Source organism: Labrus mixtus, chromosome 6 (genome assembly GCF_963584025.1).
Source record: "Labrus mixtus chromosome 6, fLabMix1.1, whole genome shotgun sequence".
In the NCBI taxonomy this organism is placed as follows: Eukaryota; Metazoa; Chordata; class Actinopteri; order Labriformes; family Labridae; genus Labrus; species Labrus mixtus.
Window position 1 is genome coordinate 9,867,338 of NC_083617.1, and position 14,458 is coordinate 9,881,795.

General features: G+C 39.7%; 2 protein-coding genes across 2 annotated transcripts in view; one reads left to right on the forward strand and one right to left on the reverse strand.

Annotated features, from left to right (window-relative positions):
- gtpbp2a (GTP binding protein 2a) overlaps positions 1–14,458 on the reverse strand; it is a 432,981-nt gene that overhangs the window by 188,701 nt on the left and 229,822 nt on the right. The gene's annotated exons all lie outside the window — the stretch shown is intronic.
- The window catches only part of LOC132975398 (protocadherin-15-like), a 204,971-nt gene that overhangs the window by 22,945 nt on the left and 167,568 nt on the right, over positions 1–14,458 (forward strand). The gene's annotated exons all lie outside the window — the stretch shown is intronic.

Consider the following 14,458-nt stretch of genomic DNA (forward strand, 5'->3'; position numbering starts at 1 on the left):
TTGCATAGGTACAAGACACTTGAACCCCTTTCCCTGGAATACTATACATTTTCACTGCAATGGAAAAACAACTGGATACTCGTATAAGAGCTAGAACCTACTCTTTGTGACATGATTAACAAAGACCCAACATAAATCCACCTAATACGCTAGCAAGAATGGAAAGGAAAAACTCCCTTTTAATAAGCTGAACCAGACCCATTGGCGAACATCTGTCTCCACTGGACAGGACTGGAAATTATAGAGAAAAAGGAAGGAAAGAGACAAACAGACGGCAATTACAGTCACAACAGATCATAGAGGCTTGCAATAGTTATACTAAAAATACTGCTAGTAGTATGGCTGATATTGGTAAAAGTCAACTGAAAGTAGGAAAATATGTCTGAAAGTGTTGCCGTGAGTCAAGCAGGTCCATGGTGGTCTGCAACACAATCCACAGGAACCTGTGAGACAAGGGAGCACAAAGTTGGTTACAAGTATTATGAATGCTTGTATATTGATGGAGAGAAGAGGAGACAGAAACTCAGTTGATCTAGTTCCCTAGATTCTAAGCCCTATAATAGCAGGGCTAACTATGGGCTGGTCCCAGGCAGGTCTGAGCTGGTCCTGACTATAAGCTTTATTTAAGAGGGTGTGTGCTACGCAAATCCATTTTACCATAAACATTTGAATTTGCTTAACTTATTTATTTGCATTGTCACTAAGGAACGTACAGAGCAGTAAATGATATTGTACAAAGTACATTAGATTCCATTAGACAACCTTTGGTCATTATAACTTAAAACCTTTAACATTCACTCAGTTCTTGTCACTTATTTTCTCTCAAATACACAAAGAGCAGCACATATCTGCAATAAGTCAAAAGACATACACTTCAGCGTAGTCTTAGTTTTAGACATAAATACACCTTTAAATGACCACATGCTTTGTGTCCTCAACATTCCCTTTTAGATCTCAGTCATTCTCTTATGTGTTAAAGCTTAGAGACAGACCCTGTGACAATCCCAACCATGCTGCGATTAGCAGGAGGAAAAGTCACCCACTGCAATGAAAAGATTTAAAATAGTCAAAATCGTTCTTTTGTCTGGCATCAGCTGCATGTGTTTAAGACCACGTGGCTTAGTGGTTCCCGTTGTGCGGAGCAGTACGCCTTGTGACATGGATAGGGCATTGTTGTTGTTAAGAAGACAGCAGAGAGTGGCCGTGGCACCCACATGGACCGAGCTCAGCGAGGGTTTAGAGATTTAGCGTGTGGTCATGAGATGACTAAGGCAGAGGGATTAGAACCTCTGAGATCTGTGCCCCCACTCGCTGTGAATTAGAGAAAACGAGGGGTTTAGCAAACCACTGGGCTTTATTGACAGTGGACGCAGATGAATACATTATCTGCTTTAGCGCGCTGCATGGTGGTTTACTTTTCAGCATCCTGTTACAGGTTATCACACATTCAATGAGAATGAAAAATCACAGCGATACCATGGTGTGCAATTACCGTCTTTTTAACACTGTAATGATGTGTGGCGTACTAGTTGTGAGTAATTTGTGCTCTTTTTTTTTCCGTTTCACAAATTGTCCTTAGTTTTATTAAAAAACAAAAAAGGACATTTGAAAAATCTAAGTGAAACCCATTGCTTGTAGCCATATCACCCAGATTAACTCCTGTCTGCTCCTCAGCTGCTTCATGTCCTGTAGCCATCCCTTTCTCCTGACAGAGTGGTGGTTTATTACATGGCCAATTAGACAAAGCGACGGTCTGATATCCCTCAATATCACACCTTCGTTAAGAACAAACCGTTACTTTGAAGAGCAGACGGTTTATACGGACACGGCTCTAATCATGGACACTGGAAAACTAACTGTATCACATCAATCAGCAGAGAGAAGTCTGGTTGATTTGATGTTGGTCTGTTTATCGTAGGAATAACACAAAGGAGTTGAAAACAATGGTGGAAAGAGGTAAAAAAAAGCAAAAACTGTACGATATGACAGAGAAATCCACTCAACCAAAGATGGGTCAAAAACACATGACTGAATGTTGAATGAGATGGGTTGGTGTTTCAAAGATGGTGAGTGGGAAAGAAAATATTATCAGACGCTGAAGAGAAAAAAAAACCTTCAGATTCTGAAATCGTTCATGCGGACCTGTTTACCTTGTCACCACGAGTGGAAAAGTCCCTCGTAATGTCAGAGAAGGCAGTGGTTACTGTTGCTATGGACCAATTTCTTACTGTTGATTGCAATGGATAATACTTTCTGCTCTAACAATCCGTCTAAGTTTGCCTTATAACCGCCCATTATCCTGCTATGCTTTATTGTAAATTCAGAACTTGAAGTAGTACATGGTTGTTGTCCCTAAGATTCCAGTTTTAACTTAAGCTACACTCACTTTCATAAAAAGAAAAAAGGGGTGGGAAAAAACTGCCCAGCCATTTCACGATGACAGTAGTACTATACATTTCCCAACTGGCCTGAACTTTAGGGGAATCCTGCTTGGATGAGATACTTGGGCTGTTCAGAGCCTGTGGGAATACAGCCCATCCCAGTAAAGCTATGCTGGACCAAGCCTAGAGCACACACATTTTGACAACACTGGATAACCAGCTCACAATGTTGTGCTGTTTTAGTTCTTTTGACCGCATTGATGATATTTGCTAAGTGGGACAGTTTTTAAAACAGCATTTTTTTCTCTGGTCATCAGCAATGTCACGCATGTTCCTAGTCAGTTTAGGGTAAAGTAACGCCAAGTCTTCCTGCGTTCAGGTCTGTTGTAACTCCTAATTCAGTCTCTGTGGTTTGAGAGTTATTGTTACTCCTATTGTCACTTACTTAAATGAGTTTTGAGCCACCAGAAGGAGTGAGCGAAGCTTTTGTAAGGGATGCTTTTGATGAATGAAAATGGTCCAAACCACAAAACTTAGACATATTTGCTATTGCTATTTGACAGGGACAAGTAGAAGTAGAAGAAGAGGAAGCAGCCAGAGCATGATGGATAGATAATTTATCTGTGAGGCAAACCCATAAGACTTAACCTTCTGATATATTCTTAGATACTGTTCACACCTTACATCTTCAGTTATTTATCAAGTGCGTCTTCGTAGCCATTAATCTAGGATACGTGTTAAAGTACCTGAAGATGTGACAAACTCTGCAGCCCTCATTTCCGCTCTCCTCACTTCTACTACTATGAACAAGAATATTGAAGTCTGGGCAAGCACATTGCATAAACAGGTGCACAGGGTTTATCATGCTCACACCATAGCCAATCACAATAACCATGAGAGCACTTGAGGCCTGCATTAAATCTTTAATTTGCTGCTAGCCGCACTGCAAAAGCAGATAATGCTGTTGATACATTTTCCCATTAGGGTCAGTCCTATCCAGCTGAAATACTCCAGATAAAAAAAACAACCTGCAACCCTTTATTTTTGTGTTCAGCACCGGCACATGTCAGCTCAGCATGCTTCTGTATAGACAAAATACACCTCATAACAGAGTTGGGATGTAAACAAATGAAGGTTGCATAATTAGGGAAACTGAATAAACCTTAACTGCATAATAGCTTTTCATTTCAGTGTCAAGTGCACATTGAGATCACTGCTTCCACAGCCACCCCCGTGCGTACTCTACGATGAGCACTCAGTTAGGAATCACTCATGTCATAAAAGCAGTTATATCATCCCACAAAAGGAAGCACCTGCAGTGTTTGAGTGTGATTGAGGACAAACAAGTAGATTAGATTTTTAGAAGGCGCAATGGGGGTTTTACTACATCCCATTACCGCTAATACAAATCCTTAATCCTTTCTGATATCTATAATGTGATGCTGATCATTTTTTTGTGCTTTATAAGGCATTAAATGTATAAAAATGTAACGGTGTAAAAGTGTCATGGTCTGTGATGCAGTCAGTATAATCAGAGTGAGGTATTGTTGAACAGCATTGTGTTACACAACACATTAAGCTTGATTGGTTGTGATACTCACATTTTGCATTAACAGGCCTGCTCTGGCGTTTGGAATGAACTGCTCAGGGTTTGTAGTTCAGCTGTGTGACCAATCAAAGGTGCTTGCTTTGATTGCTGTTGTAATTGGCTTTTGGCTTTTTAAGGTTGCCAATGCAGGGTTTTCATCTCATGGCTGTCAAAGGGTATTGTGTAAAACACTTGTTTGATATGGCTGCTTTCTGCTGTGGCTTTTTTGTCATGATGTACTATTTTATCTCTTAAGTTGTATTTTCTTACGGTTTAAAGGAGATTGAAGAACAATTAGTGTGACTGCTGTTCCCAACAATGGATGAATAATTTAGTTAAAAACAGCAATAAGTGTGCATTCCTTTATGATCTGTTTTTATGTTCATATTGCTAAGTAGTAGTAGTAGTAGTAGTAGTAGTAGGTAGTGGTGCAGTTGCTCATCTGTTATGGCTACAGATCTCCTGCATGCTTCATAATGCATCTGGGGATTGATGGAACATGTATCATCAGGGTTTGAAATATGTCTACTGCCAATAAATCTCTGTGCAGTCTCATTGAAAAGAATGTTTAAGTAGTGCATGTAGGCGCAATGAAGATCAGCTGTACCAATTTATACATTACATGTATAGGTATACAATTTATGCAGTCTTGTTTTAAATATTGTTTGGTGAGTCGTAAACTTTCCCAAAGAAAAGGTTTGTTAATTGGTTACAAGTTACAACACTTCTTCAACTTTTCTCGGTGACTGACTTTAAAGATCCCATATTATGCTTTTTCTGGTTTTATATGCCCTTTAGTGTGTTTTCCAAGTGTCCTGTGCATGTTTAGGCACATCTATGTGCAAAAATTCAAAGTCCGCGGAAACGCGGCTTCTCCTACCTCCTCCTGTTAGCTGCAGCATTAGCCGCATGTAACGCTCGGTTCTAGCCCCCCTCGATAAAAATGTGTCAGTCCGACGTCATAGTCAGTGTGAGATCACTGATCTAAGCCCATTGGCTCGTTGTGGCAAGCCCTGCAGCTCATGTTGAAATTTCTGAGACGCGTGCTGAGCAACTGACCAATAACAACAGAGCGGATCGGCAGACCAATCAGAGCAGACTTGGCCCACGTGGGGTCTAACAGTGGGGGCTCAACAGAGTGCAGCTGACGGACTCAGAGTGTAGAGGGAGCAAGGAGGAGCAGTACATGAAAACAGACACTTTTTTCGGACTTTAGCTATTGTGAACGTACAAAAGTAGGTACATAGATTAGATATACGAACCCCAAAAAGGGCATGATATGGGCTCTTTAACATGCCAGTATCTCCTAGTGCCTGTCTGTGACATTGATAATGTACCGTAAGTCATGTATGGAACGTTTACCTACAGTCTGCTGTAGTCTGTACATTTTGTGATATAACAAAATCCCCACATACACAGCTGGTGCATTCTGTCCAAAAACTGATGATATTGTTGCCAAACGTGCGCTCTCCCTTTGTTCTTTTGTCTGACTCACACAATAGGTGCGCTTCTGGAGCAGCCATCGCACAGATACACAAAAGCACTAAATGAACAATGAGCATATGTTGCATTTTCAACATTGTCAAAGATCATTGACAAGAGAAACATTTTCTTTAGTAGATTACATCAAATGTGTTATTCACAGCAGAGTTCCTGCTTTGTGTTTTGTAATGTTAATGTACTTGGTTTGGGATATCAAAACCTGTATTGAATTGATGCAGCGTTCCATACAATAGACCGTTGTGTTTGGACTTTTAAAAAACATATAGTTGCAATGTGTGCAGTAAAGCCTTAAATGAAGAACATTGAGGATATGGTGCATAATTGAGATGCAGTAGGATTCATTTTGCCCAAAAAATACACAATTACAGTCTTGGTTAATGAGGAGCAGAAAACTTATGTTTGAAATATCACTGATTTTGGTGATCAGATTAATAATCTGATCTGTGCCATACATTTTTGGATAAAAACTGAACGATGAGGTGCGATCTGATGCAAATTTAAAGTGAGAGATGTGCAGATTAAGTAGAGTTAGAAGTAATGAACTCCCAAGTTTCACCCACAAGAGGCAATAACTTACAACTATAATCACCCCTTTACAGTATTTAAAGACCATCTCGCTTCCTTCATTTGTCAGCGTGCAAAGAAACATCAGAGCAGGCTGTAATGTAGGGAGTGATCACTCCTTAAACAATGTGTTATCTGTTACACCAAGAGACATTATTGACTGAAGCTATTTGGCCTTCTTTTGTCAAATATGATGAACCATTTGGAATGCGCTCTCCCATCTAAAAAGTGAAAAGTGAGATTCTTATTAATTTCTTTTAGCATTTACTGTAAGATTGGTGCATAGCATGGCATGGAAAATGGGAAGACTAATGAGTTGTTGAAGACATTTTTCATTTTGCGCTGACTCCGAAAGCAAATTAAAAAATCTGCTTCAGCACTATTCAAAGGGAACTGGACCCCTGTTGTTCAAACAACCCTAACCAGCTGGATATGTTTAAAAAAAAAAATCATGAAATCTGCAGTGAAATGAAGCGAAATCCAGTTTAATTACTTCCATTTTAGGTTTGTCTTGTACAGCTAGAATTATAGGGGAGTGTGAGGGGAGTGTCTGACACAGCAGTGCAGAGCTCTCAAAAGTCACCTTGTCTCAGTGATCAAATACCTTATAGTAATCAGTTAATGAATTGTCTGGGTATCTGTGAACTGGTGTAGGTAGTGTAGAGATACACAGCAGAGGAAAGAGATAAGGCTTTAGCACCAGCTGCTTGCTTGGATGTTTGGCCTGCTCTCTCTCGCTCTCTCTCTCTTATATGAATGCTATCTCTAGCTGGGTGCAAGCCATGTGGAGACCAGCCTGTTAGCTCGGGCTAATCACTCCCGTCATTAGAGCTCCAGGCCTCTCTTGCCACCACTGATTACATCTCACAGTAAGGTGAATAGTTCGCTAACCAAACTATCCCTTTGCTTTGTTTACCATGCGCTTTCATTTTGTCGATTTTGTGTACCTATGTGCACATCATGTTTGCATGTGTCTCTGTGTTTGTGATGCCTGAAGAGGGTCGTTTTACATTTATAGTTTTGAGTTACACACTTGGGTCGAGCTATTGGGGTTCACTTACTGTGACCGGTGTGTTACATACTTGGTTTGAAGGCTGTTGCTATGTTTGGATCACTTTACCGTTCCAGTTAACAATTGCAGACCTGTGATGTCATCTGTTCAGACCTTACGGGTGCCTAATATAAATGACGACACACTTTATGTTAGAGGAACATTGCAATAATATATTTTGTGATTACTGTGTTCTGCAAAAAACTCTTTTGCTTTTAAAGAAATTGTTTACCTTTTGGACTTTGAGAGATATAGAATGTGATTTTACTCTTAGAAACTAGTATTGCCACCATCAGTCCTGCCTTTTTTTATGAGTCATAATAACATGCTCATTAGAAAAAAGTTACCACAGCATATGTCACAAAAACACGCCATGCAATACAAGCATACTATGCAGAAATGATCAAATCCTCTGTTGGAGAAGGAAGTCTTCTTTCATGAATAACGCCTTCTCTCTTGTGCTCTGCCAACTCATTCAGTCTGGACAGCTGAGAGGCTGTACAATTTGTGTAGCTGTGTGACTGTGGATACATGAAAACGAGCTCCCCTGAGCTGTCTTGTTTTACTTGAATGAATGCATTTAGGAGAGGAGAAGGAGGTGGGAGAAATATGTGAGAATAGCATATTGAGTGGACACTCGTTGAAGTTAGTACAGTGTCTCCTGGGAAATCCAGGAGGGTTGACAACCGTGTCAACTAGACGTACTTTTACATAAAAGTCTGAAACATTGCAAGGCTAACATGCACACATTCACCTTCACAGATGGAAGGGAATCTAGTCTCCACTTCACCTGAGCTGCAGGTCTTTGCCTGTGGGAAGAAGGCACCCAGAGGGAATCAAATGCTCTCATCAAATGCGATAAATAATTCACAAAGCAACCAGCCCAACCTCATTCTTTTAATGATCATACATTCTTTTTCACTCTAATGCTTGTTTGGCATCCGGGTCTTTTGCAGCATTTGGTAATTGATCTGTACCAGCAGTATGTTGTTCCTCCATTGTTTAATAAAAAGTATTGTTCATGTAAAAGGGCAAAGACTGTTGCTTACAGGTGTTTTAAATATGAATGCGACACGACAATCTGCATCCTATTATCACTCTAATTGCCATATAACAAGGTTGTAAACATGGTGATTAAACAAATTCTTGTTGTGTTGCAGTTTGTTACTCTGACATTAAAGCTGATATTTCATTTATGGATCCATGTGCTGCTGTCATCTCTAGGTTTTATTACTTTGATCTTTGTTAAATTTATAGTGTGTTGTTTTCATTTAGCCTCTCGATAAATGACACGACATTGTAAGGCACTGGAAATTAGGACAAGGAGGAGCCGTTGGAGGTTTAATCCATAAGCTTTTGTTAGGATGATGAGTTTGCAATTTTCATTACCTGCACCGAGGGGTGGAGGCTGATATGAGATTGATGAGGACTTCACATTGCTTGATAAATGACTGTTTTCTAGAGTTAAAATATGAAGCATTTTGCTGCTAAAATTGAAACTCAGAAGGGAGTCCAGGAGTTTATTATCACTCTACCTTTTCCACAACCTTGATGAGTCTATAGACTATATTTTTGCCGCAGTGATGAAGTTATTTTTTTGTTTTGGTGGACCCCAACTGGTGGCAGAATGTTAGCTCGTTGTAGCTTGTGGTCTGTTAATATCAGAAAATTATGGACCATCTGGACACCTTCTCCAATGATTTAAGTTGTTTGGCAGAGGAGGACAAGTTGTCCTACACAGGGACAAGCTTAACCTTAGCAATGGTGTGTGGTTTCCTGACCCGTGCTCATTGTCAGGGCAGTGGGTCGATGATCAAACTAAACGGCCAAAGTTACAGTGGCAAGGAAATATTTGTACCATATGAAGAAACCAAGCGTCCACACTAGAGAAAAACTCGAGGCATACAAAACTCTTCATCCATACAGTTTTGTACTTTGTGGTCATGTCAAGCACATTGAATACTTAGATTTATCTGATGTTTTTTATGTATTTAAGACCGACATACTGCCAGCGGGAAGGACTTAAAACGAGCTACACAGGACGTGGTCTCCCATATAAAGAAGTCAAACAATTGACATTGAAGTGCGCTCGTATGTCTGGGTTAGCAATTCATCTTTGTTAATTATTTTATGAATTGTTTAATGTATGTTAGCACAATTTAAATCACTATAAGTTCTGCTTCTTTGCGTTCTCTCCACTTGCCTCTGCTGTTTTTCTGCCAACACGATGACCATCCAAGTAACCTTGACTTCTATTCCAAATGGTCTGTGATGATGCAACAGTTAAATGTCTCGATTTAAATATCTTTGGAAGAACATTGTGAAACTTGGTGTTTCCAAGTGAACAATCTTAAGTTTGGAAAAAAAATCTGTTTTTTTCTTCCAAAATGTCATTTTTGAATGGTTTATGGATTGACAGGTGTTTTCTATAACTTTGTAAACCCATTGTATGTCTAGGAAGGTAAATGCCAGAAATATCTCTCCATATGACCTGACATGTGTTGTGAAGTCAGACCAACAGAACCCACAGACGTTGAATTATGAAAGTTATATATCAAATAAAAGAAGCAATTTTAACATAAAAAATTCCTGAATTAAAGTCTTTTTGTACTTTAATTCTGACTAAGACAAATGATTCTTTATCAATCATCAATCCATCAATCTTTATTTGAATAACGTCAAGTCATAAGAAATGTTATCTTAGGACTTGTTACAAAAAGAGCACTTCCCTCTTAATAATATTTCTTACAGACACATAACATTAATCCACCATGTGCCTAGCAACGTTTAGCAACGTAGCAGTGGCAAGGAAAACTTCCTTTTAGCATACAGAAACATCTAGCCGCGGACTTATGTTGAACAGCTAACTGCCGCAACTGTGTTGGGCTTGGAAAGTGGGTTAGAGGTAGATGCAGAAAGACAGAGATGTATAGAGACAAACGGAAACAAACATCGAAATAGTTAGCAGAAGAGTTTCTAATTCATTTCCTGTCAATCAACAGGAAAAATAGGGCTTGTTTTGTTAAATTGCAGTTCGAGCGTTGACCTTTCAGCCATCAGGGTCATTTGAAGACATAATGCTTGATTCATTAAATGTACCTTATAAGACAGTCAGTATCATAGTTTATTGACTTTTTATTTACTGGTTATATTGGGTTTATATGATCTATTAAAAACTACAAAACAAAGTTATTGATGGTGAGTTTGTAGTCATTAGTATGCATCACTTTAGTGTAGTAATGACATTTTTCAAATATTTACCATCTCGTTATATCTAAATGTTCTTGTATAAACAGTGAGAGTGTTGTGACCCATATAGCCCAGCACTAGTATTTGGACTGTAGAAGAATGAAAAATGTAACAGTCAAGATAAGAGATTGTCAGAGAGTGCTACATCAGTCAGATTATGTCAGTGAATCTCGGCTTTTCTGTGTTCGTCTACAGTGGTTGGCTCTGCTGTTTAATATTTAACTGACCCACTCAAAAGTCCTCTACTGTCAGATTCTACAGAGAAGCAGCTTCCACGCCTCAACATAGCAGCTGGAAAGTAACAGTGAGGTGTTGTTCCTGCGCTGCTTGAGTGATTCTAACAGACATTTTTTGGGTCTGGATATTGAGAAGAAAAGCAAAAAAATATATTTTACTAACCCGTGAGGGAGAATTTTTTTTTTTTTTTTTAACTCTCTTATTGATCATGAACACGGCAAACACGTCGGCCCATATACAATACTGCACAAACAGGATCCTATGGATGGGCAGGTAAGGGAAAGATTTTCAGTGTGCCAAAGGTTTGGTGCCAAGGGGGGGCGCTTAGACAATGCCTGGGAAGTGAACTGGCACCTCTTCATCCACCATTCCTGGTTTTTCAGATTTGGTCTGTATCGGATCTTAATCAGCTCTCAGGCCAAGTCGCTACAGACTGAGCAACTGCTGCCCTAATTGAGCTATATTGAAGAACTGAAAATATGTATACAAGTATTTTTATTTCGGGCTGCGTCGGGAGGTGGTGTTGGGGAGGTTCAAGCAGACACGGCAGCACTGCAGTTTCATACTGATGTTTCAAACCACCAACTGTGTGAAGTGTAACTATTTTGTCTTCCTAACCTAAAAATAACTGTCAAATTAACTTGAATGTTATAGCCTTCAGAATTATTCAAAGTATAGTTTCAATAAGGGACCAATAGTGGCAACAGGAACACGGCATGGAGAAGAAACCCTGCAAGTGAATGTGCCCTGCTGTTCAGTTGGCATCCTACTGTGTGATAGGATGGAGAAGCACCACGACAACAACAAGAACTGAGCCAACATGTCTTCTTTTATCATTCTGACCTGCCATCTTGTGGACAGGAAGACTAAAGTTTATACTTGTAGTTGGTTTCCTCATGTCTTTGGAGGAGGTTAGTCATGCATGGTTTTATGTCGGTGCAGAGCAATCAAATTGTCATCATCCACAGAAAAGGCAAGCAACAATGTTCTTATACCTACAACTTTTCCTGTTGGATCCCCTTTGAGTCTATTTTTGAAAAGAGAAAAGAAAACCACACCCACATTTTTAAATCTGCCATGCTAATATAGGCTGTCAAGCTCTTTAACAACAGGTGGAGGTTAATCATCCGAACCATTCTTTGGAGTAAACGTCTAAAAACACTAAACATTCACCTACAATATATAGCAGAGATACGTAGTTTTTTAAAAAGTGTCAAACGATTGTAGGGAAGCCATCCCTCATCAGTGTTAAATATCTTTCTTTCTTTTTTTAGGATACATTTTGGGGCTTTTTGGGTGCATTTAATGTAGAGATAGGACAGTGGATAGTGTCGGAAATCTGGGAGAGCGAGATAGTGGGGAATGACGTTAGGGAAAGGAGCCACAGGTCGGAATCAAACCCGGGTTGCCCGCCTGCCTGGAGGACAACGGCTTTCGTACAAGGGGGCGCGCACACTTACCACTACACTACTGGTACCCCACATTGCACATTGTACTGGACTGCATACTAGACCAGTCTACATTTAACACAGAAACTATGAGAGGACTATAAGAGGACACATTCAGAGAGAAAAACAAGAGATCATGAATGAAAAGTTGAATAGTTAAAGACAGTGCAGAGAAATCCCATACAATATAATATTTTAAATAGGGGAATTTTCTCTTTTTTTTTCTCTTAGATTAAAAACTAATATCATTATTTTCCCATGTTCTCCAAACACTGAATAATAACAAAAATCAAAAATGTTAAGTCCACCTAAAAACATTTCTGGAAGGTATTCTACTTGAATTTCAAAAATTATTTTAGCTCGTTTAAGTTTTGCATTCAGTTTGATCCTTTTGGTCGGTTGGCCACTTTACTCATGACCGAAGTTCTCTTGAAGCTTTCCTTGCGTGACTGTGACTTTTCTTATTCCACTGAGAGTGGTTATATTTATCTGTTTCTACTTGCTTGCAGCTTTACATTATTTATAATACCGACTTTCTTGCAGCTGGTGACATGTTTGGCCTTAAAGGTTAATACAATGCTGTGATTTCTGTTATCGAGACATCTCTGACAGACTGTCAACACCAAAGTGTATGAACAGGAAGAGATGGAAAAAGAACTCGATGCTGGATGAGAGGCGATCGAACGAACACTGACAAAGGAAGAAAGATGGAGGCAAGCTTTTTCTTTATTTTTTTATCTTTCCAGGGAGTGCAAAGCAGAGGGCTGGATATAAACATAAATGTGTCCTTTTTCCTTGGGCAGAAGCGTTTAACTTGAAGAGCGTTGTGCTTAGGTGGAGGAATATTACATGCTTTACAGTAGAGCAGAGTGGAATTGGAATGATGCCCTGAGAGTTTCATCAAAGCATTTTAGCCGCTGTTAAAATACAAATATCTGATGTATGAGGTCACTCCTGGGCCACTTTGAGAGGACTGCTTTGAAGAGAGGGTATTAGATCCATTTTTCTCTCAGAACTCAGTCGAGAATCTCTTCAGTTTCCCTTTTCATTAAGTTTCAAGGAACATTGTTGTTAGCCTATGTAAATGAGATCCAGTGTTCCCATGTCACCCGACGAGAAGAAGATTGGCGGAAGCTATGGCAGGAAATAACTTCTTCTCTTCAGGGTGGCTGCCTGTGCAGGTCCTGGGTGTTCTCATGTGAAAGGGATCAAAGCAATCTTACTCAGCCCCTCTTAAGAACGATAGATGTACGAATGTGGGAAATCAAATCGGCTTCGAAAAGGGAACACCACTGGGAGCTTTGAAAGATGAGACAGCAGTGAGAGAATGGGAAACCAGTGTGAAATCACTCCTGTTGTTGCACCGTATGAGAAGAGAACACAGCTGTCTGCTGCTGTCCTCAGAGGCTTTGAGCAAGATGTCTCTTGCTCGGGTGTGTTCGGGTGTATGTTACACAGAGTCGTGAGAAATCCAGGAAGTAAATGCATAATGTAAAATATGTGTGAAGCAGAATACTGAAAAAAGGACGAGATAGTTGCTATAAATGAAATTAAGCTGACAGTGTCAGTTAGTGATTTTGGCAAACATGCTTTGATATGATGCATTTATGCTCAAGTGTCCCCTCTCGTCCCTTCAGAATGCACTATGAAAGCTGATTTTTGCAGCTTATCGCCTGAACTGAGAATAAGCCTTGTGAGGAAGGTGTGACATCAAATAGCTTAGACAGATAGAAGCGAGAGGAAAACTAAATTCCTCATACTGACACCTTGCCTTCCTCCCATGCTCGTCAGAGACGGGACTGTGGATTTGTGTATGCGCAGCACGACAAGGCTCCACATACAATCTACAATCTGTAAGCACTGCTTCACTGGTGATTTCCTGAATAGGTGTATTTACTGTAAATCCAGTGTGGTTCAGGTACCAACATAATGTACAGAGCTGGGCTGCAGTTTGCTCTGGATAATCCTTTGGTGCTGCGACGAATGGAGCTTATCGGTCGAAGACTCTTTTTTATTGTTTAACGTTTGGTTGACTATAGGGAGGGACTATTGTTTTTTTTAAACATAAATATTTGTAATATTTTTTTCCTGAAACTAACCATGTTTCATGTCAGACAGGAATAGATGCTACCATGTGTCTGAATGGGTCGCCAAAGAGTGACAAAGCTTCTGTATTTAAGAAGGTATTGAGTATTTAAATGTGCGGTTAAGGTTTGGATTGTCAACAAGAGTGGATGATGACTTCAGTTCTATTTGATTGTGGTTTAAGTTTATCCCATGTTTCTTTCAAAAGTAATTAAGGCTGGAAAAAGTAAAAGCTTCTCTGTAAAGAGAAACTTTCAGAGCAGCTTCTGGATGACAGCATAATCCATTATCTTGAGTAAATTGAGACATGTTCAGTCATTTTTCCCACTAAAATCAAATGTTGTGCTCTCAT